This window comes from Rhamphochromis sp. 'chilingali' (assembly GCF_963969265.1).
Source record: "Rhamphochromis sp. 'chilingali' genome assembly, chromosome: 22".
NCBI lineage: Eukaryota > Metazoa > Chordata > Actinopteri > Cichliformes > Cichlidae > Rhamphochromis > Rhamphochromis sp. 'chilingali'.
The window spans coordinates 2016041-2041896 of NC_137950.1; the positions used below are offsets into that span (position 1 = coordinate 2016041).

Consider the following 25856-nt stretch of genomic DNA (forward strand, 5'->3'; position numbering starts at 1 on the left):
TGATTCTTATTCTGGTGCCATTCTGATTTACAACCAGCCTCCCTCCATACCATGTTGACTTCTTAGCTTTGTACTGTTGTCCCTGGCCCTTGTTTATTACTGTGCCTCTTGCAATCATTGGATCCACAAATGCTGAACTGTTGTACTTAGTGTAAGTCACCGTGGATAAGAGATTCAGCTTAATGGCCAAATTGTAATAGTAAATTGTTGCTGACACCTTTATGTCCGACCATCCTATCGCTGCTGGTCCAGCCCTCGAACGATGTGAATGAACTTTTCTGAACTTTGCCTCCTCTTCTCATTTTAAAGAGCGTTTCCTCCCCACCATTGTTCGCCATCACCCAGCAGAAACAAAACTCTGCACGGCCAAGGGCATTTTGTCTGCATTTTTGACCATTTTAGTGAATTTACAACACAGCGTTGAAAGAGGTTTAAAGCTCGCTTGCTTTCATTTAGATCCCGAGGCCTGAAACAGTCCAAAGTAAATCATTGTAATAGTTGGTAGAGTCGTGTTATTGAAGGCAGCACCTTTACACACTGAACAACCGTGAACAATACACGAGTGTGTGTGGAAGCAAAAGGACACAACAGGAAAGAATGCCAAAGAACGGCAGGAGGAGTCTGTATTTACTCGTATTACTATGAACACTGCTGTGCAAATATCTCCAGTCACCGCTCCTTTCTTCAGATTTTACCAGGAAAACGGATAACATAACTCGGAATTTGATCAACACTCCCCAAAACTGCTATGAACAAACTATGTTTATCCACAGCGCTGTTACTGTCTTGTATCCTGCCTGGTGGAGCAGAAATGTGTGCTGTTGCATTAAAGAAGGAAGGTTGTGGGTTTCAGTCTTCCTGAGGCCGTAGCGGTTCTTCAGTATATGAAACAGAAAAAGCTTTGAGGAGGCAATAAGAAGATTGATGTGGTTTATAAATAATAATAATACATTTTATTTAAAAGCGCCTTTCAGAACACTCAAGGAGCAAAGTAGTGAAAGTCGGCATAAAAGCAGGGAATAGACACAACAATGAGAAACATAACAGAAGGAACAGATGAAAAGTTAGCAGAGTGGAAAGCTTATGTGGTTTTGAGTCTAGACCTAAAAAGAGAAGATGAGGTGATCCTTCTCAGATCAGGAGGAAGGGGACTCCAAGGTCGAGGAGCAGAGCCCTGCCCCCCGAAGACGAAGGGAAGCAACGAAGAGAGAAAGAGAAGAAGAGGATCTGAGGCACCGAGACGGTGATGTGAACCAAATCAGAGGGAAGACGAATAGCCTTGAATGTGTACAGAAGTATTTTTAAAGTGATGCCATGTTTGACGACCAGAAGCCAATGAAGCTGCTTCAGGATGGGGGTGATGTGGTGGAGAACACGGGCAGCAGAGTTCTGGACATGAAGCTATTTTTGTACCATGAAAGTACAGAATTGTCACTGACCTGGGAACAAATCACAGCCCCTGTTACGAGTACAGCAGCTAAATGTCACTGCCCCACTAATGAGCTGTTTCAGGCCTAATGGTACAAAAGCTCCTGTTTTGAGAGTGTATTTGCTTTTTGATCGAGATCTTCAGGGGCTGTTACGCTGCATTCAGCTGGAAGACTTTGTCCACTAGCAGGCCGACAGCTGTTCATTAACCTGGAAAAAGCTGCATGAAACCAACACGAGTTGCATGTAAATAAGTTCCTTTTCTTAACATGTTTAAATTGTTCATGTTAATCATAATTGATTTAAACACTTTTCTGTGTGAATGTGCTGATGTAATGGCGAGCAGCAGCTACACGGTACAGTTCTACTGTGGCACAGCTGTAAGGCATGAAACTAAAATGGAAACAAAGACAAACTGCTGAAGTGTGTTACTGAGCCCATGTGAAGAGTGCAAATAGCTGTCGCACATGCATCCTTCCTGCTGAGCGTCTCATCCATGGAGCACACAGGGGTGGCCATGAGGGGGCTACTAAATCTTTACGGCTGGAAGACCAAAAACAGAATTCCCAGTTTCATTATGCTGTTGTCAGATACAGGCTACATGAAAAATATGGCAACAAAACAAAGAAAGAAAAGAATTACAGGCCTTATTAATTTCAGTTCAATTCAGTTTTATTTGCACAGCACCCAATGACAACAACAGTCTCCTCGGGGTGCTTTATGTTGTAAGGTGGACCCTACAATCATAACTTCCTGCTACTAAAGCTGAGATGACTGAAAATAGATACATATGAAAACCAAGTAAGATTTTTAAATCTTGACTAATAAATAAATCATCGGTTTTAATTGACTGATTGGCTGAAAGTCCCAAACATCGCTTTAGCTGAGCAGAAGCAGCTTAGGATAATATTACAATATTGTTTTCCTGCACTGGAGTAACTGTAAAGTGAATTTTCAGCTTACGAGAGCTGTTTTAAATTTTTACGCGTGATGTCAAATTAATCACCAGACATGAAGCCCCATGAAAATACAAACATGATCATATAAAGTACGATGTGAATGAATATACCTGCCTTTGTATATTTTACACAGAGAGAGTAGAAGATGGTAGTTAATTCCATCCCATAGTGCAGGCCCCAAACATGAACTGAATGTCTTTAAGGTGAATCCAAAGGACCGTGTGAAGATGTTACACTTTGGCTTCAGCCTGAATGAATGGTGAGGAGATGATGAGACGGAGCAGGTGAGGTGAGGTCAGGGGGTCACATCCCTGAACTTTACAAGGATTCCCTACTTCCATGAGTCCAGGAGCAATCTGACATGTAAAAGACAAAGGGAAGTAAAAGGCACAAATGGCGCTCGTTCCCCAGTGCCGTTAACGTCTCCCCAACAACATTAACATCCAAATACCACACCCTGCCTCATAAACGATGAAAGGCTCCCTGATGTCTACACTCAAAGGAGACACACACGGGACCCTCCCTGTCAGCAGCCAATCCCAGTTTAACTTTCTCATATCCTGAATCTTTCCATGCCACATTACTCCAACACACCCCATGCATAGAGCGCATCCACCTGCTCGCATAAACACTTTAGATGATCTAATTATCCAAGTAGGAGGTCGTAGGAAGGATCTAACAGGTCTATGTCACATTTCAGAGACCATCAGTCCTTTGATGAGGACGAAAGGCTGCGGTCTGTGAACTCTGCAATAGAACCGTTGTATCAGTCTGCCAGGAAGAATCTCCCATCCCCACATATCTGCAGTCGTAACACAGCCACAGTGACGAGGTCTCAGCCTCAGGGCTCACAGGTCTACTGTAGAAGGACCTTTGCTTTAGACACACCGTCACATCCCAGCGCTGCAGCAAACGTAGCATCTAAGAAACAGATGATAAAAGTGTCAAGCACCAAACAACAGCAACACCTGCAAACGATAACAAACTATAGAGTATAGTCTATACACAGATATGTGACTGCGCTAAGGTCTTACCCAACTTAAATCCTTTCTTTTAGTTTTGATAAGAATTATTTGAAACTGTAAACTTTATTGTATCTCAGCATAATACACAACTGCTGCACATGAAGGTGCACAGGCTGCCTCCTGGGTCAACCATCGTCAGCCTCGTCTCCACTTTCTGTTGTGAGTTTCGGGTGCAGGAGAAAGCTTGCTCCAGGATCTCTGACAGAGATCTTTGAACTTGGCCCAGTGTGTTTCAGGGCAACAGGCAGCCACGGAAATCTGCACACCGCAATCTATATAACACAGTGACAAGGCGAGGCTGTCCCCATCACAGACCAAGACACTTCCACTCAGTCCACTGACAGTGTGGAGTGAGCAGGACATGCTGTAAATGTGTTACAAACCACGTCAGGAACATTAAAGTATCAGAGAACAGGTGAAAATGTTTTTTATGTAGAGTTACTGTAGTTTACTGTAGTTTTGAATTAAATGAATAAAGTAAAAATCAAAATACATGAAAATAAATGGTTTTCTTTTTTTGTATGATAATTGACATTATGAATTATGAATACTTCCACTACACCTGTGTGGTGTTTGTTCTCCCCGTTGTCTGTTCCCTCGAGTACTCTGGCTTCCTCCCACAGTCCACAGTTGCTGGTTTTAATGGTCTGTTCTTGTGTCAGCTGGGCCCTGCGACCCTGTGCTGGATAACCAGAAGAAACCCGATGGATGCTGAAAGTGCATTGAATCAATCAAACTGTCTAATGTGTCGCTGACTTCAGTTTGCACAAAAGATGTTCAGTGTTTCATTCACATGATGAGCAGTAAGTGTTATAGTACAGTATTTGTTTTGCTGTTGGGGAATTGGATGGCTGGGATAGCCTTTATGGATCTACTTTATCCCAAACTGTGAAGGCCCTCTGGTCCCACTGGACAACACCGATGAGACAAGGCTTCATGTTTATGCTCAGTATCCAGAAACTGAAGACTTTTATTTTTTTTAGTGCGTGGTAGAGGCTTCACAAAAGAAAGAAATAAATATAGGCAGCTTTAACATTTTGATATACGTTTGCTTAATAATTAAATGTAAAAATATTTAGTAACTTTTCCACTCATGTCTCCCATGGCAGTGATCTATTAACAATAATAATTACAACTTTAAGTATTTGTATTTCAATACAAAAGAATGTATAATCAAAACAACAAATAAGAGGATACATTTATAACAAGTAATCAAAGTAACTTTACAACATAAGTGGAGTATTTACCTTTTTGTATTTTTCTCTTGCAGCGTATTAAAAACATCTGTTGATACTGGAGACACTTCCTTTGTATCACTGTTACACGTCTTTATTCTGATTCCTCCTGAAGCTGCTTCAGATACTCTTTGCTTTGCTGGAGGAACCAAGAAGATTTTCACAGACGACTGAATCATTATCATCAGTGTGACCACAGACTGAAACACGTGCTCATGTATCCTCTCTGTCTGCACTTCATTACGTAGGAGAAACAGAGCTGTTCTACTTGTGTATAAATGTTGACGCCACAGGCAGCGCCCAGCTCAACTCTCTGACGTGGATTCGTCAACAGTCTCACAGATTTTGAATAATCACACCGAGCCACTAACAGCCATGTTAAAGACACCATTAACATTTGTTACTGGGCACTCATACCACTCCACAGCAGGGACTGGGGGCTGTGAGACGCTATGTAAATGCAGGTCGACAAACAAAGTGCTCCCATTCTTACAATGACTTTTCCACTACAGCCTGACTCTCGGTGACCTTGGTCATCAGACCAAATGGCTGAGACAAGAAGAATATCCTAAACAGATCTGATTAAGCACATCCAATAGCACTTGAGAGTGATTTGCACTGGATAAGGTCGTTTAGACAGGCACACTGGCCCCACGTGAGTCCTAATACATTACAAATATATCACTTTTCTTTAGGTGGATGACTAACCTAAGAGTAAATAACTGTCTGGGTCTCATGTTGTTCATACGTTTCATACATGAACACAGAAGGAGATCATTTTAATAGATGTGAACGCAGAGAGAGGACGACACCTACAGTCATTCGTTTTGTGTCACTCAATGCTTCCCTCGCTGTTTCATTCAGAATCACACAAACAAAGAAATTAAGGAGTCTGGATTCACACTTTTTCCATATGTATCTATAACTATATATCCAGGCAAGACCCCAGGCTGTGTAAAGATGAGACAATCCAGCACATAACAGCAGGGTGCAAGATGCTTGCAGCAGGGCATACATGGAACGCCATAACCAAGTGGCCGGCACAGTGTACAGAAACATCTGTGCTGCGTATGGGCTGGAGGTAAACAAGCAACAGTAAAAAAGACAGAGAAGATGTTTAGATTTCATTGGGAGTGAGCAGATTAGCACATGAGAAGGTCAGATTAGCTGGTAAATGTACTGATTCTTATACAGTGCTTTTCTACTTTGCCCGAACACTCAGAGCACTTTATACAACATGCCTCATTCGTACAAGCACTGCCAGGGATCAGACCAAAGACCTGACTGTGTGATCATGCCTCCCCTACCTCAGTAACTGTAACTTTGTGGACCTGGAGTGCAGTGGTGCGTGGAGTCGAAGAGACTGGATCTAGGTACATGTGGCTAAAATAGTCTGCCTGTGTGTGAAGCACATTGTAAATAAAAGAAAACTCACATCATGAACATAAACTGTGTGGAGTGTCGTGTTGGGTTCTCACAGAGGGTCATTTGGTTGTTGGGGTTTTCTCTGTATTATTGTGTTTACAATATAAAGTGCCTTAAATTAAATGGAAAACAAAAAATGAAGTTTTTCATAACACATTTTTGCACCATTAAACTACTACAAGCAACAGAGCTAGTGCTCTGCAACAGAACAATATGACTTTATGAGCAACTGCAGAAAGCAGTGTGTTGCTACAAAAATGGTGAGAAACAGACCATTAACAGTGGAAGAGAGAGAGACCATCATAACACTTATAAATGTGGGTCTGTCCTACAGAGAAACTGCAAAGGAAATCAAAGTGTCAGTGAGTACAGTTTCCTTCACCATCAAACGCACTGAGAAACAAACTGTGACAGGAAGAGGTCTGCAGACCCAAAGACTGAATCAGAGGACAAGTTTCTGAGAGTTAACAGCTTGTGTGATAGGCAGCTCACAGGACAACAGCTTCAAGCACAGCTTAATAGTGGTTGTAGTGAGCAAGTCTCAGTTTCTACTGTGAAGAGAAGACTTCGAGCTGCAGGTTTGACAGGACGAGCTGCAGCAAGAAAGCCAGATGCCAGAATAAGACTAAGAGGCTCAGCAATGAAAGGCGAGCGTCTCAAGCTTTATAGAACATTTTCTTCTTATCTGAAAGTAACAGAGCTGTATGACATGGTTGGTTTGGTGGGCTTGAGCTTTGTTTCTTTAACCTTTTGCTCTTAGTCTCAGGTGGAGTCTCTGGTCTGAAATACAGGCCTCTGAAAAGGAAATAACATTCACATGGACTCAAATATGAAGTAAGAATTTTTGACAAAATGACTCATGTTTTACAGTACATCCAACAGGTCAGAGGTCATTGTAACAAAATGTTTTGCAAAAATGTTTCTGCAAATTCAGCCACATATCAAGAGCAGAAAGAGAGATTCTAACCACAATCAGTGAGTCTAATCTTCGGTGACCAGCTTAGATTAGTGACAACACTGATAATCCACGTCAGTATGTGATGCATGTAGCTTTAGTTGCCCAGACAAGTCAGACCTTCAAGTTGGTCATGCCTGAAATCCCTCAGCAGGCTCACATCAGTGTGGACGAGCTGCTGCAATCTACTTGTGCACACAGTGCAGCAGAGGAAGCTGCTTATGTTCATAATAATATGCTTATAATTAATATATGATAATATTACTTAATTAGTGCTGAACTGGATTGCATTTATATATATTCATTGGGATCTGTGGGTGGACAGCAAAGAAAGAACTTCATTGCACAGAGAAATGCATTTTCTCTTGTGACACATGAATAAATAATAATAAACAATTTGAATCCTTGAATCCTTGCCTAAAAAAAGTTTAGCACGTAGTCATGTTTTGTGTGTGGCACTCATTATCCCAATATTCACTGTAAAATATGAACGCCACACTGGTAAATCATTCTTTGCTTGTAAACGCCTGATAAGGATACTTCATAACCACATTCATATTCATACTCATATCTACACAACAGCCCAGTGAATCATTCTACAACAAAATGGAGCATGTGTTGTTTGGTGTTTATGTGTGTAAAAATGTGTGTAAAAATAATGTAGTATATTATTATTTTCACATATATGAAACTAATGGTACAAAGAAGATGCAGCCAAATATCCAAGGCAGGAACCAAAATGAGTCTTTTAGCCGACACCAGTCCTCCCCTCCCTCCTCCTCAGCTCCCTCCAGCTCATACTGTCATTTGGCCTGCACGTGAACCCTGCTCACCTTCTTCTAACCTCAGAGTAGCAGCACGCCCGACTGTGTGTGTTTTTGTTGCCAAAAACACATAAAAAGATCAGGCACAGGTTTAGGCTGTTAATACACAACAACAACAAAAGATAGGACAGTGTTGGAGCTGCGAAATGCAAATAAATTAAACTAAAGTGAAGGGGAAGAAGTGTTTGGAGATACAAGATGTTGAAACAAAGACAGGAAAAAAGGTCCTAGAAGGTGATCAGGAATAAAAGAGATGCAGGAACTAAAACAAGCAAGACACGCAAGACATTTCTTTTACACCTGCTTGAACTGTGATATTAGTTTTATTTTTTTAAAAACACCTTATTTCGTCTAACAGAGTTAACCTTTACAGACCTCGCATCACATTTGGCCTGTTTTGGCATTTGACAATATAAATACCTTAAATTTCATTCTTTTACCCAAAACATTTTTTATTATTATTTTGTAACATTAGACTGGTGTTTCAAATGTTTGCATACTGAGTAGAATAAAATATATCGTTATTGCCACTTTTACAAGAACAATGAAACACAGTAACAATGAAACACAGTAACAGTGAAACACAGTAACAACGAAACAGTAACAACGAAACAGAGTAACAACGAAACAGAGTAACAACGAAACACAGTAACAATGAAACACAGTAAAAGTGAAACACAGTAACAGTGAAACAGAGTAACAACGAAACACAGTAGCAGTGAAACACAGTAACAGTGAAACAGTAACAACGAAATAGAGTAACAATGAAACACAGTAACAGTGAAACACAGTAACAGTGAAACAGAGTAACAGTGAAACAGAGTAACAATGAAACAGAGTAACAATGAAACACAGTAGCAGTGAAACACAGTAACAATGGAACAGAGTAACAATGAAACACAGTAACAACGAAACACAGTAAAAGTGAAACACAGTAACAGTGAAACAGAGTAACAACGAAACACAGTAGCAGTGAAACAGAGTAACAGTGAAACAGAGTAACAGTGAAACAGAGTAACAATGAAACAGAGTAACAATGAAACACAGTAGCAGTGAAACACAGTAACAATGGAACAGAGTAACAATGAAACACAGTAACAACGAAACACAGTAAAAGTGAAACACAGTAACAGTGAAACAGAGTAACAACGAAACACAGTAGCAGTGAAACACAGTAACAGTGAAACAGTAACAACGAAATAGAGTAACAATGAAACACAGTAGCAGTGAAACACAGTAACAGTGAAACAGAGTAACAGTGAAACAGAGTAACAATGAAACAGAGTAACAATGAAACACAGTAACAATGGAACAGAGTAACAATGAAACACAGTAACAACGAAACACAGTAGCAGTGAAACACAGTAACAGTGAAACACAGTAACAACGAAACAGAGTAACAGTGAAACACAGTAGCAGTGAAACACAGTAGCAGGGAAACACAGTAACAGTGAAACACAGTAACAGTGAAACACAGTAACAATGAAACACAGTAGCAGTGAAACACGGTAACAGTGAAACAGAGTAACAGTGAAACACAGTAGCAGTGAAACACAGTAGCAGGGAAACACAGTAACAGTGAAACACAGTAACAGTGAAACACAGTAACAATGAAACACAGTAGCAGTGAAACACGGTAACAGTGAAACAGAGTAACAGTGAAACACGGTAACAGTGAAACACAGTAACAGTGAAACAGAGTATCAATGAAACAGAGTAACAACGAAATAGAGTAACAACGAAACACAGTAGCAGTGAAACACAGTAACAGTGAAACACAGTAACAACGAAACAGAGTATCAATGAAACACAGTAACAGTGAAACACAGTAACAGTGAAACACGGTAACAGTGAAACACGGTAACAGTGAAACAGAGTATCAGTGAAACACAGTAACAGTGAAACACAGTAACAATGAAACACGGTAACAGTGAAACACAGTAACAGTGAAACACGGTAACAGTGAAACACGGTAACAGTGAAACACGGTAACAGTGAAACACAGTAACAGTGAAAAAGAGTAACAATGAAACACGGTAACAATGAAACAGAGTATCAGTGAAACACAGTAACAGTGAAACACAGTAACAATGAAACAGAGTAACAATGAAACAGAGTAACAGTGAAACACAGTAACAGTGAAACACGGTAACAGTGAAACACGGTAACAGTGAAACAGAGTAACAGTGAAACACAGTAACAATGAAACAGAGTAACAATGAAACAGAGTAACAGTGAAACACAGTAACAATGAAACAGAGTAACAGTGAAACAGAGTAACAATGAAACACAGTAACAGTGAAACACGGTAACAGTGAAACACAGTAACAGTGAAAAACACTACATACTGTATATTTCATGTCTTTTATGAGTCAGCGGTGGCACAGTTGAAGGGACCTTGACATTGTGACGAGGAGTTTTGGTGGGAATGAATCAGTAAAACGGCACAGGAGGATCGTACATGGTGCACAAACAGAACAGAGGTCAGCGCTGTCCTGAGAGGAGTGAAGATGAGAGAAAAACCCTTCCTGTCCCTTGTGCACATAAAAAGAAGGAGCTGTTACATCACTCACACCAGGTCACCAGGAAGAAGAGAACAATAGAAGTAACTAGACGGCCTGACTCCTGCCTAATGGCTCACCACTTAAAGCTCACACACACACACCCTGACACACACAGTTAAAAGGACACACACAAATTCCCACATATTTACCATCATGTATGGAATTTACATGAGTTATTTACTGTGCTTCAGCATGTCACTGATGCTGATATTCTCTCGACTGCCAATCTGGTTGTAGCTTTCATAGATCCATCCATCTCCCCGCACATCCATCCCTGTCTTTTGTGCCAGGAGTGGGCAATAGGTGTGTGTACTGTGGAAGGTTTGGATGGTGTGATCAATTTGCCTATACATCAGAGGTGTCAGCCTCAGTGTGAACTATTGGCCTTTAATGGCCAATAAATACAAGTTAGCAGGACATAGGTTGACTGCAGGTCACAGAGTGATCACATTTGTTGTTGCTGTTGTTTGTTTAGTAAAAAAAAAAAAAAAGACATAAATAGAGTAAATTAGATGAGCTAATTTTACTTACTGCGACCTCACAGCTCCTACATCTGCAGCCTGGGACTTTGAAATGCTGTTTTGCCACCACGTATTCCAGATTTCATAACTTCCATATTTTAACATTTAGCTTGCAGCGTCTAAACCTGTGTTTGAACATTTCCTCCTCGTTTCTCTTTTAGTCTGTTTTACTCTGATTGGTTTTCCAGTTGGGACCATCCACCGTCTCATCTCATCTGTCCATGTCTGTCTCAGTTTTGGCCTCAGCCTTCAGTCCTCCCTCCCACCGAAGCAATGGGGTCAAAACCATTCCAACACAGGAAGTGATTTTACACCCTTCACACATCTGAGCAGAACAGCAGGCTGTAGCTGGAGGGATAGACTCCACAGGCCTCAGAAATTCAAACTAGCAGCCCTCTAATGAAATGTGTTTGTTCTTCATCCAACTTTCGCCCTCCCCAATTGCATCGTTCATTCTTATATTTCTTTCCTCAGGTTCATAGTATTAATAATTCATTCTGTCTCTGTGAAATGTCACTTATACATCTTACTGGCAGCAGGGTTTTTATTTTGAAATGTAATGCAACTTCCCCTTTAGGTTCAGGTAATAAAACTGTTATGATATGAATAAAAACTTCTGACATGAGAAACAGTAAAAGCCAGTTGATGCTGGTATAGTTGAGGTGAGTACGAGTCATTTAACAGTATGAAGGTAGGTGGCTCCAGTACGTAGCCCCTTTCCACTCGGGTCGGCTGGGCTTCACTCAGTTTTTAGGGTTTCCATCAGGTGGTAGTACCTGGTTCTTAGTTCCTACTTGGCCAGATTTCCAAGTCATCCCAGGAAATTTGATAATGTAACATCAACAGACTCCATGCCACTGGTTGGCTAGTCAGCTGCGTTACTTGAAGAGTCAAAAGAAGAAAAAAAAAGAAAAAAAGAAGAAGATTCATGCAAGTGTCTCGTTCACAAAAATCAAAAACGCCATTTTGTCAATACTGAGAAAAAGCCATACACCAGGCAGCAGTACACCATCCATTGTTGGTGGAGTGTTCATGTCAAACACAAATGACGTCATGGGACTACATTACTTTGAGTGATATATGTAAAGGTTCTTGATGGGGTTTCACATGCAGGGCAGGAGGTAATTATGACAATACCATAATTACCTTTAATAATTATTTAAAATTATATCTAACACATAACCTGAGGGGCTGCCATGTTACTGTAAAGTACCAGACCAGTAATCTCAGCTACTAAACTGACAGCTGATTCAGACAGCGGTAACTAGCAAGTTTAAGCTCCCTCACTATGAAACTGTTGAGGTACAGTCGGTCAGTTGGTACAGTAGGCTGGCCTGTTGGTCCACTCAGAGAACTACAAGATTAAATTCTAAGAAAAGGTTTTATTTTATAGCACCTGAAATGTTCCAGTGTATGTTAGCTTTGCAGTTTTATCAGCATTCACCAAGTGATTGATTGTGTGGTGAATGCAGTCAGAGCCTGGAACAGCAGGCCAGGAACCATTTGTTCAACCACTAAACACCAACTTCACATGTACATAACAGTCTCTCTCTCTCTCTCTCTCTCGCTCTCTCTCACACACACAAATGTGCCAGTGAGTATGCACGTGCATGCTGTGTGTGGCTCATTTACAGCCACAGTGAGTTCAGAAGTAGTTCATGCACACGTGAAGACACACAACTCTCTATTCAGTCAAAAAAACACTTTTTCACTTTGTTTGTTTTTACTTGTACGTGTACAGGTAGAAGACGAGAGCGTGTAACAAATAGTAAGAAAGTAGTAGTAAGCTAATAAAATAATAATAATAATAATAATAATAATAATAATAACAACAATAATAATAATAATAATAATAACAATAATAACAATAATAATAATAATAATAATAACAATAATAATAATAATAACAACAACAACAATAATAATAATAATAATAATAATAATAATAACAATAATAACAATAATAATAATAATAATAATAACAATAATAATAATAATAACAACAACAACAATAATAATAATAATAATAATAACAATAATAATAATAATAATAATAATAATAATAACAACAATAATAATAATAATAACAACAACAACAACAACAACAATAATAATAATAATAATAATAATAACAATAATAACAATAATAATAATAATAATAATAATAACAATAATAATAACAACAACAACAACAACAACAACAACAATAATAATAATAATAATAATAATAATAATAATAATAATAATAATAACAACAATAATAATAATAATAATAACAACAATAATAATAATAATAATAATAACAATAATAACAATAATAATAATAATAATAATAATAACAATAATAATAATAATAACAACAACAATAATAATAATAATAACAATAATAACAATAATAATAATAATAATAATAATAATAATAATAATAATAATAACAACAACAATAATAATAATAATAATAATAATAATAATAATAACAATAATAATAATAATAACAATAACAATAATAATAATAATAATAATAATAATAATAACAATAATAATAATAACAACAACAATAATAATAATAATAATAATAATAATAACAATAATAATAATAATAATAATAATAATAACAATAATAATAATAATAATAATAATAATAATAATAATAATAATTTACTCTGTTATGTTGCAAACTTCATCTCACATGTTCACTAAATGTCTTTTATTGTTTATTCTCACCTTATTTGGAAAATACCATGCACACCACTACGAACCTACATTACCTTGATGTGTTCAAATGAAAAACATTATAAATAAATATAAATCACCCATATTCGGTGACACACAGTGTCCACTCCAGCTGCTTGACAAACATGCTCATTAAAGTGTTAGTATTATCTTATTTTTCTAGTGTTTAAAGTTTTTTTCCATGTTTTTGTCCATTTATTATTTCATTCGTTTAGTTTTATGGAGCTTTAACCATCAGCTTAGTTGATTTACTGTTCCAGCAGGTTCCAGTTCTATATTTTTGATTTGCACTTCACTTCCTGCTTTAAGTTTGTTATTTTTCGCTACCTGTTTCCCGTCTTTCTGTTCTTTCCTGGGGTTATAATATGAACCATGGTCATCCCAGCTAGGCTTTCTTTGTGCTAGCTGTCTCAACAAAACGTAAACTTCCAGTTGGTGATAACAGGTACCACACCAGTGCTTCTCATCTAAGCTGGCCTTTGATGAGAAACGCTGGCGTTTTGCAGGCGATGTGATTCTGCCACAGGAAATGATCCCTCTGAGGCCCAACCAGGGACGTTATTAGCCGATGATGATAATTAAAGGACAGTATATTTAAATATACCATTACATTACAACATTAAAGACCAGGTAACAAAGTTTTGCTTTATACATTTGTGTGCAGTGCTGTGAGATGAAAAAATATAAAGTGAAATACAAAATTGAAAAAGACAAAAAATATTAGAGGATAATTAAATATAGTATAATAGTATTCAATATAAGTAAAATAAAGTATATGCAAAGTGTGTTTGCAGGGCAAGAGATGCCATGGCTCAGTGCCACGCGCATGAATGTGAGCCTGGCCTGACCCGAATGGTTTTTGAGAAGTTGAGCCTCAGTGGCTCCTAAATTCAGTCTAAACTGAAGAATCACATGGATCAGTCCCTCCTAGTAACACTCTTTTGCCTCGTTGTTCAGCTTCTCTCTGTATCATATTGTGTTGCTGATCTTCTCGCAGGTCAATTGGGTGCTTTCTGTAGCGTTTGTTAGTGGTTTCGTCCATATTACCTGTTTTCTCCTATGACTATAATCTGTCTAAAAATCTGTGTATTTAGCCTCCATTTGCTGAAACTTGGTGAAAGACAATAAGAGAAAACTGTGTAGTTCAGTGTCAGCCTGCTTCACAGTAAATTTATATGCAAAAACAATTCAATAGTCAGACTGATTTTTGGGTGGATGGCAGCAGCAGGGAGGTTACAGTGAGGCATATAAGACTGTTGAAGTGGGCTGGCATCTCCTCTAACAGGGTTTGTCACAGAAAGTTTTCACTTCCACATCTTTTTGCAATAGATCTGCGATCTGTCCACATTGTACCATAAAAGCTTGAATAAACTCCAGCCCTGAATCGGATAAGTGAAAGAAAATGAATGGACATTAATGCGTATAGAGCTGTTTGCAGCAGGCAAAGTGAAAGGAACAGAGCTGTGTCTAAAAATCAACATGTATTTTTACTGTTCTGCTGCCACAGGCGGTCAGAATAATAGCTGATGGTTCAGTGTGCAACAGGACTGCACTGTCCCCACAAATATTGACAATATGTTCTTGTGCATAATCACAGCAATATCAGCTCTTTGTTCAACGAGGTACTGGCATATAAAAGTTCTAAGCTTTAATACTGTACCTCAGTGAAAACTGAAACTCTCTGCATTGCATGATAACACACAGACAGGGTGTGAGACCCTGGTGATAGCTGACATTTTCTTTCCTTTTGCAGTTGTGTCAGGAAGTGCAGCCAGCGTAAAACTGCTTCCCACTGACAGACGGGAGCAGCCTTTACATACATACACGGCTTTTCTAAAAGCCGTGTATGTATGTAAAGAAAGAAAGTGACAGTATTTTACAAAGTATGTGATTTATTAACATTATAATATATGTAAATATATTCATATCCCAGCCAATTAATTAATTAACTAGCATTCTATGAAAAGCAGCAAATTCAAAAATCAGCAGACCAAGTGAGACAGTGTGATGGAGAGAGGGATGCAGGCCTAATAACAAAATAATATCAATGCGAGCTCTGGTTTTACTCGTGTGCTTCTCTATGAAAACAGTGAGAGGAGGATGAAGGACATGTGAAAGGAGAACCTCTGGTAGAAATGAGCACTGAGGCTCAGCGTGCAGCATTTATCCAGAGAGGAGCTGCGTTATTACAAACTATCTCACTGTGTAAATCTGAAATCTGTGTAACGGCTGAAGAAACAGAACTTTGCGGTCAGTGTGTTAATGAATGTACTCTTACTGTGTAAATATGAAGGCTGTGTTCTTTTTCTATCAAAGGAGAAGGCTTGAGGGAAAGCGCTTTGCTCAGATGAAACCAAAATCAAGCTCTTGTGTATCAACACAACACGCTGCGCCTGGAGAAACAGAAATGCTGAGTAAGACTCAAAAACCCACCATCCCAGTACTGAGGCACAGAGATGGAAACACAGGACGACTACAGGACGGGCTATGAACTCTGACGCTGGGTCATAGAGTGATCCAGCCATTCTTCATTCCTCAGTCCTGGAAACCCGTGGACGGAGCCGAAGCTTTGAGTTGCCGAGATAAGAAACCTGAAGGATTAAGAGAGTTTGTGTAAAGACGAGTGGCCAGAATCGTGATGTGTGAGCAAAGCTGATGACCAAGAAACAAGTGCTGTGCTGCCAACAAGGGTTTCTGCACCAAGTGCTGAGTCCTGTTTTGTTTGGGGATCAAACACTAATTTCACTCAGTGACGTGAAAATCTGGTTATAACTTTAATGGTTTTTTGGATTTTTGGTTGATTTTCTGTCTCCGTCCATTTAAATGAAACTGACTTAAAAAGTAGAGACTCTTCATTTCTTTGTAAGTGAGCAAACTTATAAACTCAGCAGAAGAAAACTAAAAACATAAAAATGAAAATAAAGACACACACACACACACACACTGCCATTGCAGTGCTTCGTGGCCTCAGTGCCAGCAGGAGTCACATTTCTGCAGGAAGTCCCAGTAAAACATTGTGGAGCATGAAACTGACAGCCTGCTCCATGGCTGCCAGCCCAGCAGGCGCTGAGGTGACTCTGAGTGATTACGCGTGCGCGCGCGTGCGCGCGTGTGCGTGCGTGTGGCGTGTGCGTGCGTGCGTGCGTGCGTGCGTGTGTGTGTGTGTGTGTGTGTGTGTGTGTGTGTGTGTGTGTGTGTGTGTGTGCAGGGCTTCCAGGGGACAAACTGGCTTTATTCAAAGCTCGATCACAGAGATGAGCTCCTGACCTCATTCACACTCGTGCTGCATCTGTGGTTTGTTATTGTTTAGGACTGATGACACTGCAAGCATGACAATAATACATTTCATATTACAGACGGTGTAATGAGTCATGTTTATTGTTGTCTATGGTAGCATTAAAGCTTTACACCGCTGCTGGTGGGCTGTGGGATCTATCGCCTGTAACAGTGGCTTGTTTTGAAACGTCCTACCTGTTTTTATTAAGGTAGAAACATGTCAAATGATTCAGCAGAATAATAATGATTCCTACAATAACTTGGTTTTCAGACTTTCTGCTTACTTAACCCTAACACACCCTAACAGAGGCGGTGCAGTTACCAGCTTGGACATACTCAAATAACGAAACGTCTGCTTTCATGTTTTTAATCAAGGGACAAATGAATATACTGTAATTACTGGGACATGCATTTACATTGGGTACAGTAACAATATATCTACCCTGTCACAGCTTCATCTGTTTTTTATTCACACATATGAGATGATGACACCTGTACTGCTTTCGGGCACACACCCATACTTCCACATGGTGGGACGGGCCCCCGTGGTTCACGTGAAGAAGTCGAGGGGGTCGTTCAGAGGACAGAAACACGCAGGCAGTCTCCCGTCTGCCCTCCAATTAAACCCTTACAGCACACGCCTCCTCTCCTCTCTTTCCCCTCTGCCCTCAACTTAAACCCTCACCCCAATCTTACCTCAACCCTCTCCACGCAACCTTAACCCCCACCCAGCATCCAACGCCCACTGCCTTTTCCCTCTGCCGCTTCTCCTGCCCACACACACACACACACACACGCACACACGCACGCACGCACGCACGCACACACACACACACGCACGCACGCACGCGCACACACACACGCACACACACACACACACGCACGCACGCACACACACACACACACACACACACACGCGCACGCACGCACACACACACACACACACACACACACACACGCACGCACGCACACACACACACACACACACACACACACACACACACACACACACACACGCACGCGCACACACACACGCACACACACACACACACGCACGCACGCACACACACACACACACACACACACACACACACGCACGCACACACACACACACACACACACACACACACACACACACACACACGCACGCACGCACGCACACACACACACACACACACACACACACCCTTTCCCAGAAGAAAACAAAGACATTGGCCTTAACATGGCTAAGAAATGACAGGAACCAGTACCTTGTTGTTAATGCCTGCAATGAAATATTGTGTATTTGATGACTCCTGTCACGAACCTCTGTACTGTATTTAAATGGTCACATGGTCTGAAACAAAAAGATGGCAATAGAAGCTTTAGAGTTCATCTGACATGCACGAGGCAGCCGAAATCTGACAGTAAAACCATCTCTCAGATATCTGTGTGTGAAATTTATAATCAGAGTATAACATTAAGTCAGTCGTGCCTCTGGGATACTGACCTCTCAGCAGTCATTAGCAGGGTTGTTAATCAGTTTCAGCTGCTTTGGTATTAATGAAACGATCAACAGCTGCACTGGAGGGCACTTTGAAAACACATCAGATGTAAATGGGGTGAAAAACATTATGAAATCATGCTGTCAGTACTGATGTCGAGTAATGTGTCAGGAGTGAGAGGATGCGACATCCTTTGATGGAAATGAAATGATCAACCTGCAGACGACTGGAATTAAAGACCCGGGAAGTAAATAGACAAAATTATGCAGCCAACTCGTCCATTTTGCAGAAATTGCAACAAATCCAAATATTCCTCAGTAGTATGTTTGGCCCACACGGGGGTGTCAGATGTACCGAAATATAACGTCCCCGTGGTGTTCTATTGGAGTGAGGTAAGTGAGCGTGGGGGTCAGTCAACAGCATCAGTCCCTTCATCCTCCAGGTACTGCCTGCATGCTCTCACCGCATGAGGTCAGACATTGTTGCTCAGCAGGAGGAACACACTGCACCACCTAATGGCAGCCAGGGTGTTGTTGTCTCCCATCCTGTAGAGCGCGGGGGGGACTCCAGGCCTCGAGGGCCGGTGTCCTGCAGGTTTTAGATCTCACCCTGGGTCTACACACCTGAATCACATGATGAGTTCGTTACCAGGCCTCAGGAGAACTCTCTTAAACCAGCTGTGTTGGATCAAGGACACATCTAAAACCTGCAGGACACCGGCCCTCGAGGCCTGGAGTCCCCCCAGCCCTGTGGGGTGTCCCTCCATGGATATGACCCCCCAGACCATCACTGACCCACGACCAAACCGGTCGTGGCAAGCTTTAGATTGTAAGGTAGAATAATACATACAGAGAAAAACCCTCGCCTACGAGCAAGCACTTTGGCGACAGTGGGAAGGAACAAGGTTGCTCTGAGATCGTGTCATTTTGAAATGTGACAGTGCTCTTCCTGGCACCTACAGCTGTACAGCTAGCATGTTTCCAATATGCTGTTTTATGCTGCTGAATTTTAAAGGACTGTGGAATATGGTGACAGAAGGAATGCTTCAGAGAGTATTGGAGAGCTGGTTTGTGTGATGAATGACAAACACACCTCTGGTTCAAACCTCAGTGACCCAAATGGAGGCATGCTTACACACACACACACACACACACACACACACACCCAGGTGTGTCTGGCAAGCCTTGTGCGTGTTCACGTTGGTGAAGACATGGTGGGAGGCTGCAACCTCCACGTATATTAATCTGTGAGGCTGAGCCACAAAGAGTCAACACATTTTATGAAAAGAGAGCAAGAACAGTGGGGCGAGCGTCTGTGTTTGACATGTTTCAGTGCAGGGCTTCCACAGAACGAGTGCAACAACCACACCAGCCAGTTGTGTTTGACCCATTAGTAACTGCTTTTGTTACTGTGACATCGCTGAAGGGTTTTCAGAGTCAAAGACTTTCTTCTCTTTACCACTTGTTGCATCTTCCACTGAGCGGTCTGGGATCTCTGTGCTCCTGCATTTACACAATACTGAATCCATGCACAGATCGACCTACTGCAACTGACAGATAATTTATGCTCACAGACATTGTTCTTGCGCTTTAGTGCCATTTCAGCTGGTGGTGTAAATATATATATAATCCACCTTTTTTAAGCAATTAAATGAGTTCAGTGCGAGAGACATGGAGTGCCTCCAAAGGTCACTGCACCTCTAACCTCCCTGATGTTTCAAAAGAAACAGTAAATACATCACAAGTTTAGAGAAAGAGAGCAGATTTCTCCTGTTTTGGCTTCCTGTTAAATCCAGGATTCAAAATCCTGCTCCTCACATACAAGGTCTTAAATAATCAGGCCCCATCTTATCTTAATGACCTTGTAGTACCATATCACCCTATTAGAGCACTTGGCTCTCGCTCTGCAGGCCTACTTGTTGTTCCTAGAGTATTTAAAAGTAGAATGGGAGGCAGAGCCTTCAGTTTTCAGGCCCCTCTTCTGTGGAACCAGCTTCCAGTTTGGATTCAGGAGACAGACACTATCTCTACTTTCAAGATTAGGCTTAAAACTTTCCTTTTTGCTAAAGCATATAGTTAGGGCTGGACCAGGTGACCCTGAATCCTCCCTTAGTTATGCTGCAATAGACGTAGGCTGCTGGGGGATTCCCATGATGCACTGGGTGTTTCTTCCTCACTCACTGTGTTAACAGACCTCTTTGCACTGAATCATTACTTATTATTAATCTCTGGCTCTCTTCCACAGCATTGAATTCTGAAGTGCACAATCCTTTACTTTCTGCTCAGATTCAGAGAGAAATGGTGCAAAACTGAAGGCGCTTCAGTGCAAATGGTTAATGTGCCAACGATTACTGCAAAAACAGTCCAAGAGAAGTGTAGCCACACAAATACACTCACAATTTTGTTATCTTTGTAAAGAAATGAATCCCTTCCTATCCAAAATTCAATCATCATAACTATGTGAGTGCTACCTCAAACCATGATAAGCTAAAATATTTCTAATTTAACCCTAAAACGAAGTAATAATTTAAACCTTTACGAAACGTCATCAATCTTATTGTGTAAAACTGCTCCTACAAAGGTGGCTAAACATGATTTTATTCTATTGTTGTAGGCATCCTGTGACAAATGACTTCAAATACTCATGTGATGTCACAGCAATGTCATCAAAGTTAATTCAGCTAGAGCTCGAGAAATTTAAGAAACTCTTCTTTGCAAACTGATGGTGTGTAATTTGACAGGTTTGATGAATAACACTGAAGATGAAGGTGTCCCAAAAATCCACCACCAGATTTAAAACCATTCCAAGTTATTCCTTTCACATCCAAATTTAGAACTTAGAAAACATCTTGAGGCGACTGATGTTCTCAATAAAAGTGAATTGAATTGAATCACATTACAGTGATTTGTGTCTTGTGTCACTAAACCCCAGCATCTCACACCACCAAGCTTCAGTGGACACCACGTTTTAAAGGGTTTTCTTACCATCATAACCATGAGAGGAAAGAGACCAGGTAGGACCAGGTAAAGGCTCAAAAAAAGGGAAAAAAGAAATAAATTAAAGAAAAATAGAAAAAAGAAGAAAAAACAGAAAAGAAAAAATTAAAGAAAAATAGAAAAAAGAAGAAAAATCAGAAAAGAAAAAATTAAAGAAAAATAGAAAAAAGAAGAAAAACAGAAAAAATTAAAGAAAAATAGAAAAAAGAAAAAAGAAGAAACAACAGAAAAGAAAAAATTAAAGAAAAATGGAAAATAGAAAAAAGAAGAAAAAACAGAAAAGAAAAAATTAAAGAAAAATAGAAAATAGAAAAAAGAAGAAAAAACAGAAAAGAAAAAAATTAAAGAAAAATAGAAAATAGAAAAAAGAAGAAAAAACAGAAAAGAAAAAAATTAAAGAAAAATAGAAAAAAGAAGAAAAAAACAGAAAAATTAAAGAAAAATAGAAAAAAGAAAAAGAAGAAAAAACAGAAAAAATTAAAGAAAAATAGAAAAAAGAAAAAGAAGAAAAAACAGAAATGAAAAAATTAAAGAAAAATAGAAAAAAGAAGAAAAACAGAAAAAATTAAAGAAAAATAGAAAAAAGAAAAAAGAAGAAACAACAGAAAAGAAAAAATTAAAGAAAAATGGAAAATAGAAAAAAGAAGAAAAAACAGAAAAGAAAAAATTAAAGAAAAATAGAAAATAGAAAAAAGAAGAAAAAACAGAAAAGAAAAAAATTAAAGAAAAATAGAAAATAGAAAAAAGAAGAAAAAACAGAAAAGAAAAAAATTAAAGAAAAATAGAAAAAAGAAGAAAAAAACAGAAAAATTAAAGAAAAATAGAAAAAAGAAAAAGAAGAAAAAACAGAAAAAATTAAAGAAAAATAGAAAAAAGAAAAAGAAGAAAAAACAGAAATGAAAAAATTAAAGAAAAATAGAAAAAAGAAAACAGAAAAAAAAACCAGAAAAAATTAAAGAAAAATAGAAGAAAGAAGAAAAACCAGAAAAAATTAAAGAAAAATGGAAAAAAGAAAAAAGAAAAAAAAACAGAAAAAATTAAAGAAAAATGGAAAAAAGAAAAAAGAAAAAAAAACAGAAAAAATTAAAGAAAAATGGAAAAAAGAAAAAACAAACAGAAAAAATTAAAGAAAAATAGAAAAAAGAAGAAAAAACAGAAAATAAAAAATTAAAGAAAAATAGAAGAAAGAAAAAGAAAAAAACAGAAAAAGAAAGAAAGAAGGTAAATGACCTGTATTTGTATAGCGCTTTACTAGTCCCTAAGGACCCCAAAGCGCTTTACATATCCATTCATTGGTGATGGCAGCTACATTGTACCCACAGCTGGGGCGCACTGACAGAGGCGAGGCTGCCGGACACTGGCGCCACCGGGCCCTCTGACCACCACCAGTAGGCAACGGGTGAGGCGTCTTGCCCAAGGACACAACGACCGAGACTGTCCAAGCCGGGGCTCGAACCGGCAACCTTCCGATTACAAGACGAACTCCCAACTCTTGAGCCACGATCGCCCGCTCCAACTCATTAAAAGAAATTCATCACAGTGTTATCTTGTCTTGACAGCAGAGGTTCTCACAATGTTTGAAGAGTAAAGGTTAAAACATGGTGAGGAGTGAAAGGACAGACAATCACAGGTGAAGTGCCCACATTTACAATATCAAGCAGAGCCTCGGGTGGGTTCAGAGCCTCGATTAAGGCTCCTCAGCAATGATTGGTTGGTTTTGGTTGAATCATCTCTTTTTTAATCTGCATCGTCTCTGATTTGGTTTTGTTACCTGCTGCTTTCACAGTCAGACTGAAGCAGCCTGTATGAGATGACCTCATGTTCAGGTACATGTGTGTGCTGCAGGCACAGACGGGGGGAGCAGCAGGCTGCCTGCTGTCAACACTCACAATTTATGATACCTCACCTCACTTTGAGGAACAGCTGCTATTTGTACACACTGACAGTTGGAAGCACTTCACACACAGATACACACAGAAAGCAAAGGAAAAACAAGTCACAGTGTTTTGGCCAAACACTATGAAAATAAGTCTTAAAATGTTGTTTCATTAAATACATCTGTGGGTTTGGGGATTGGAGGGGAGATGGAAATGTAAGTAAAAAGGGTTTTCTGTTGTGGGTGCATGTGACAAAAGAGGAAACCATGGAGACTTAAAAGAATAATGTACTTCTGCTTAAATACAAATGCAGTTATTAAAGAAAAACAGAATAAAAAAGTTCTGTGGAACAAAAGCCAGAAAGTTTGACACAAAATCAAACTAAAAGTCCTTCACTTATGCTACGAATACTAACATCTAGGAGTATGAGTCCTGACAAGCTCAGGGTCAGAGCATAAGGAACTGGAAACTACTAAACTCTGATAAAATGTTTGTGAACCAGCTGATAGAAATGCATCATGTTTATTTATACATGTAACAAACTATGTGAAGCAGCTGAGTATATACAGCATGGATGTAACAACTGTAACGTCACCTATTGCTTTGTGTAGCCTCGGCGTTAAAGTACCGGCAGCGGTGAACGTTAACATTTATGACGTTGAAACAAGCATATTTGGATATAAACTGGGGTGGAAATTATCAGCTGTAGAGCACAGACACTAACAAAACACAATAGCTTCACTCAGTAAAAATCTTCCTTGATAGTCTGTACCACACAGCATGTTGTTTGTAACGACAGACACTCAGCAGCACAATCCTGTTGGAAAAGTCCGGACAGTAACCGGAATTAGTGGAAGTTATGACTCGTGGTTACTTTTAAGTCTTACTCATCATTTGGAAAAAGAAAACAAAATCCCGACTATTGTTCATCTGTGTGTGCAAACGTGCTTTTTAATGCTGTTCAGGCACTTTGACAGTGCTGTCTATAGGGGACGACTCACTTTTGGGGGGGAGTTGTGTTACAAGTAACCTGTGGCTGAACCCTGAACACACTTCCTCTGGTTACAGGGCCGACTCTTTGGAAAGGCTTCAAAACAAGAAAGAAAGAAGTAAAGCTCCGTAATGACACGCATGCCCCAAAAACTGCAAATGGAAAAAACGTTTTAAAAGAATAATTTAAAAAAACAGAGCGAGAAACGAAAAGCAAAAAGGCAAGAGAGACAGTGACCTTTCTCTGAACCCAGTGATGAACTCCTGCCTCAGTGTACTCCACACACACACACACACACACACACACACACACACACACACACACACACACACACACACACACACACACACACAGCACATTTTCAGCTTATGTAATGGAGAGCAGGATCGCGTGTGTGTTTCCACTTCAGTATGAATAGGAGGTGATCCCAGCATCAGTCAAGTCAGCACTGTTCCTCTCTCACACACACGCACATGCACGTACACTCAGACACGCACACACGCACACACACTACTGGTTTCAGCACAAATGTGACCTTCAGTTTTCAAACTAAACTGGTCACAGAGTAGAAATCATGGCTCGGGCTGAGGACGAGCACCCACATGTTAATCAGAGCTGCAGAGGTTTAACCCAGGACAAAGCTCTTACCTGCAGTAATTTATTTTAACACCTTCCTAATCAGGAATATGCATGAGTATAACTATCTCTAAAAGACACTGCTCCCACTGTGAACCTGAGTGTGGGATTCCTCGTGTCTGCGCTCTCAGGGCAGTTAGCTGCGATGGTAATCACTGTGGTAATTACTTACCCAGTGCTGACATTCAGCCTCATTTAGTGAAGATTCATGAATTTATTTCATTCCCTTTATTCTGATTTGTGGAAATCAAATGTTCTTCTGTAGTTGCTAGAATTACTGAACACAGAGTTCTGTAGACTCTCATCGTGCTCAGTGGAGCCGTGTGCCACTGAGCATGTGCAGTGTCACCTCACAACAAAGGGTTTGTGGTTCCCACATTCTCCGTGTCTTTGTGGGTTTCACTCCATAGTAAAGAGTAAAATAAAAAGTACAGTTACCCTCCATAAATCCAGTTGTAACCTCCAAATAACTTCAGGATTGACCCGTAGCGTCCTCTTCTGGTGAAATGGAAGTACTGTATACTAATGCGCACAGGGTGTATGCTCATGCTTCTGTCTTACTAGCTGCACCATGCGTCCTGCAACTGCATCAGAAGTTGAACTTGTTGTTTGCGTTAGTGTTGTGTAACACAGTGATTTGATTATGTTAACTTATTATAAACTGTCAAAGTTCAGCTGGCGCAGGGAAAGAGGTGAGTTACTCTCTTTCTAGTCCCTGTCAGGACTCTTGCTGCAGCATTTTGGATCAGCTGAAGGCTTTTCATAAATGCATGAACTAGTTTTTCAGTGTCACTCTGAGACAGGATATTTCTAACTTTAGAGATGTTGCACAAATGGAAGAAAGCAGTCTTACATATTTGTTTAATATGTGCGTTGAAGGACATGTCCTGGTCAAAAATGACTCCAAGGTTCCTCACCGCGTTACTG

General features: G+C 39.7%; 1 long non-coding RNA gene across 2 annotated transcripts; it reads right to left on the bottom strand.

Annotated features, from left to right (window-relative positions):
* Positions 1 to 2185: 2185 nt before the first annotated feature.
* LOC308390982 lies at positions 2186 to 11125 on the bottom strand. Of its 2 annotated transcripts, none has more exons than XR_013970539.1 (3): positions 10947 to 11125; positions 4660 to 4786; positions 2186 to 4094 (listed from the first exon to the last, which is right to left on the bottom strand). It is a non-coding gene; the product is annotated as an uncharacterized lncRNA (long non-coding RNA). The 2 variants fall into 2 exon arrangements; XR_013970540.1 differs by lacking the exon at positions 10947 to 11125 and having other exon boundaries at positions 2186 to 3308; positions 3975 to 4094; positions 4660 to 6373.
* Positions 11126 to 25856: the final 14731 nt, after the last annotated feature.